This window comes from Bos taurus, chromosome 5 (genome assembly GCF_002263795.3).
Source record: "Bos taurus isolate L1 Dominette 01449 registration number 42190680 breed Hereford chromosome 5, ARS-UCD2.0, whole genome shotgun sequence".
Classification (NCBI taxonomy): Eukaryota; Metazoa; Chordata; class Mammalia; order Artiodactyla; family Bovidae; genus Bos; species Bos taurus.
Genome location: NC_037332.1, coordinates 90,286,203 through 90,290,422, shown reverse-complemented (window position 1 = coordinate 90,290,422; position 4,220 = coordinate 90,286,203). Strand labels below are relative to the sequence as shown.

The following is a 4,220-nucleotide window of genomic DNA, read 5'->3' as shown; positions in this document are numbered from 1 at the left end:
TTTCTCCTTGCTATTCTTTGGAACTCTGCTTTCAAATGGGTATATCTTTCCTTTTCTCCTTTACTTTTTACATGCAATGTATTTTAAAAATAAAATGAGTTTTCGCTGAGAGCTGCACTTTTATCTAGGGAGAGGTGTCTGGGTTGACATTTCATTAACTGATTTTCCTTCTGATTCCATGCGACCCATTATTAGAGCAAATAGGCCACTCCTGGCCCTTCCTCTTGGAGGATCCAGAGCCCTCCAGAAGCAGAAGGCAACTCTACTGCTCTATTAAGGAGAGGGATCCTTGGTGCCACCATGAAGCATAGGTTGAACATCTATCTCTTAGCTGACCTTGTTCTCCATCTTCATTAAACTCATTAGTCTAATGAAGTCCCTGGAGGGCTTACTGGAGAGCCCATCTCCTGGGAGCTACTGGACTACCAGAGGTCAGCTTCCCAACAAAGAGCCCCCAAGGGCGTTCCAGACCATCTATCCAGAGTGGTATGATAAGACCTCCGTCCACCGGCTACGACCTTAGAACAGTGTCCAAAATACCTCCAGCTCTACCAGTTTCTGGGCAGGCATTCTCAATGTCAGTGTTATCAGAGAACTAACTGTTACAAGGCCCTCAAAGGGCCTCTTCATTGGATACTCCTTGTTCTGAAAAAGGCCTGTTTTATCACAGATTTGAGTGGGTCGCCTGTGGCTGTGGAATGGCGGGATCTCACTCTCTTCCCCAGACTGCGTCTGCTTAGATGTCCTGAGCAGCCTGGCTTTGTCTTCTCTTAGATGAGTACTTGTGCTGCAACTTTAGCTGTTGGGAGATGGTGTTATTTTCAACCCTACTTTCTAAGCATCTGCCAAGAATTCCTTTGGACTTGGGTGTCTTATGGTCAGTTTAGTTGGTATTCAGCTTTTCTCTCATGAGAGCTCCTCTGTGTGCAGATAACAGTTAAGAGGTGTTAGGGTTGGCTGTAGGAAGGGGAAAGGTGGAGTCTTCTGTGTCCTGTTCTCATTTTTACATTTTTTAAAGTTCTTCCTCCAACTTAGCAAGTCTGTGTGTGATTATTGGTCTGAAGTGGGCAGGGGAATGACAGTGCCTGCTTGGGACATGGACATTTTGGCCATCATGTGGCTTAAGTAAATTTTTCTAATGAAATAAAGTTGAATGTATGTTTCAAAAAAAATCTTGCAGGAAAAAAATTGATGTTTATAAATGTCTCTCAAATGCCAACTCTCCTCCTTATTCTATTATGATTGCCCTAGTTCAGTATCTAGTTTTTCTCCTAGAGATAAGAAAGTCACTGTCCTCTAGTCTTTCTTATTATTACATTCTACCTCAATCCTGATTAACTTTTATACTACAATCAGCATTGTCTTTCTAAATCTGATCATGTCCTTCTTCTGTGGAAACTCCCTTCTTATATATAATGTGCAATAAAGGGACCAGAGATCAAATTGCCAACATCCGCTGGATCATGGAAAAAGCAAGAGAGTTCCAGAAAAACATCTATTTCTGCTTTATTGACTATGCCAAAGCCTTTGACTATGTGGATCACAATAAACTGTGGAAAATTCTGAAAGAGATGGGAATACCAGACCACCTGATATGCCTCTTGAGAAACCTATATGCAGGTCAGGAAGCAACAGTTAGAACTGGATGGAACAGCAGACTGGTTCCAAATAGGAAAAGGAGTACGTCAAGGCTGTATATTGTCACCCTGCTCATTTAACTTATATGCAGAGTACATCATGAGAAATGCTGGGCTGGAAGAAGCACAAGCTGGAATCAAGATTACCAGGAGAAATATCAATAACTTCAGATATGCAGATGACACCACCCTTGTGGCAGAAAGTGAAGAGGAACTAAAAAGCCTCTTGATGAAAGTAAAAGAGGAGAGTGAAAAGTTGGCTTAAACTCAACATTCAGAAAACGAAGATCATGGCATCCAGTCCCATCACTTCATGGGAAATAGATGGGGAAACAGTGGAAACAGTGTCAGACTTTATTTTGGGGGGCTCCAAAATCACTGCAGATGGTGACTGCAGCCATGAAATTAAAAGACATTTACTCCTTGGAAGAAAAGTTATGACCAACCTAGATAGCATATTGAAAAGCAGAGGCATTACTTTGCCAACAAAGGTCCATTCTAGTCAAGGCTATGGTTTTTCCAATGGTCATGTATGGATGTGAGAGTTGGACTGTAAAGAAAGCTGAGCACTGAAGAATTGATGCTTTTGAACTGTGATGTTGGAGAAGACTCTTGAGAGTCCCTTGGACTGCAAGGAGATCCAACCAGTCCATTCTGAAGGAGATCAGCCCTGCGTGATCATTTGGAAGGAATGATGCTAACGCTGAAAGTCCAGTATTTTGGCCACCTCATGTGAAGAGTTGACTCATTGGAAAAGACTCTGATGCTGGGAGGGATTGGGGGCAGGAGGAAAAGGCGATGACAGAGGATGAGATGGCTGGATGGCATCACTGACTCCATGGACATGAGTTTGAGTGAACTCCGGGAGATGGTGATGGACAGGGAGGCCTGGCGTGCTGCGATTCATGGGGTTGCAAAGAGTCGGACACAACTGAGCGACTGAACTGACTAACTGACTGAACTCTCCTCAGCTTAGAAATCTTTCATGGGTGGACCTGGTACTTGGCCCCATCATTTCTCAGTCTTACCCATCCCAGGCATCCCGTTGGTCAAACACACTGAAGCTCTTGCCACACTTGAGAATTGCCATAGTCCTTCATGACTATATATCTTTGCGAGCTGTGCCTTCTGCCTGGGATGTCCCACTCATGCCCCTCAAAGTTGTATCAATCTTTTTATATTTTTTCCTTTGAATATCCTCAGAGTGCTTTGTAGATGGATATCTAGATACAGGATCAAGTCCTAGGTCTTTATTTTCACTTTACCTTTTTTTGGCCATGTGGGAATCTTAGTTCCCCAACCAGGGATAGAACTTGGGCCCTAGCAGTGAAAGTCCTAACCATGGGACCACAAGGGAATTCCCCAGAGGTGGATCTTTTCCTATTCTGTTTTTGAGGTGTAGGTCTGGCTGCCAGCATTCGGGAAGCCTAGGGCAGTAACCCTTCAGCATATAGATTGTTTATGTCATCCCTCTGTGACCTCCTTCCACTGTGCTTTTTCAGAGGCTTTCGGTTTGCATTTTCTGTGACAGACGTTCCATCTTCTTCCAAGATGCAGGAGTGGTATGTGCTCCAGCCCTCCTACCCACTTTCATAAATACTCTTTGGCTCCAATTCCTGTCTTTTATGGGATTCTGCAGTAGTTGGTCATGGGTCATATTTGTTCTTCATTTGAACCCACTCAAAGTTTCCAGATCTGATACATTGGTTATCATCCATTAATTCGCTTTCCGTATTCCAAAATTTTGTTAACTCTCATTGGCGGCTGTATTCATTCTATTTCTGTTGTCCTGTGGATCATTCACTTTTTATTTATTAATCGTTCTTTTTTAGTTCATTTATATTAGTATTTTCATATCTTGAATCTTGTTTGTTTAGTCTACCATGCTTAGTCAGAATCCATGCCGTAGTTGTCTAATTTTTCTCCTTGGCATATATTTATTTATTTTTAAGGGGATATGTGAGCATCAGAGAATAACAGTGACTAATTTATAGCATCTAACTATTGGGACAAGGAGCTTTTGAAATCCAGGCTTTGGCAAGTCTTTTGAGTGCCATCATTCATCACACCCCCACATGTACACTGTTATTCAGTCACATCAACCAACCTGTAGTTTGCTGTTTTGATGTTATTTTCTAAGAACAGTTGTTGGTTATGTTCTCTGGGTTTGGAATCCTGTTTGTCTAGGGTAGATCTCTCACTCTCTTTCTAAAAAAGAGATTTATTTATTTTTGGCTGTGGTGGGTCTTCATTGCTGCATGAGAGCTTTCTCTAGTTGCAGCAAGTGGGCGCTACTTTTGATGCGGTTCTTGGGTTTCTCATTGCAGTGACTTTCATTGTGGAGAACGGGCTCTAGGCACTCATGGGCTAGAAACAGCACATGGGTTCAGCAGTTTCAGCTCACAGGCTCTAGAGCGCTGGCTCAGTGGTTGTAGTGCCCGGGCCTAGTTGTGGGATCTTCCCGACCAGGGATTGCTTGTGTTGCAAGGCTAATTCTTAACCACTAGACCACCAGGAAAGCCCTCTCACTCTTAAATTTGATTTAAGTGCCTTTTATTTTGGAAGCACTTCCCTATCCAATCC

General features: G+C 42.9%; 1 pseudogene; it reads left to right on the top strand.

Moving 5' to 3' along the window:
* Positions 1 to 300: 300 nt before the first annotated feature.
* LOC112446619 (hypoxia-inducible lipid droplet-associated protein-like) lies at positions 301 to 492 on the top strand (annotated as a pseudogene).
* The last annotated feature ends 3,728 nt before the right edge of the window (positions 493 to 4,220 follow it).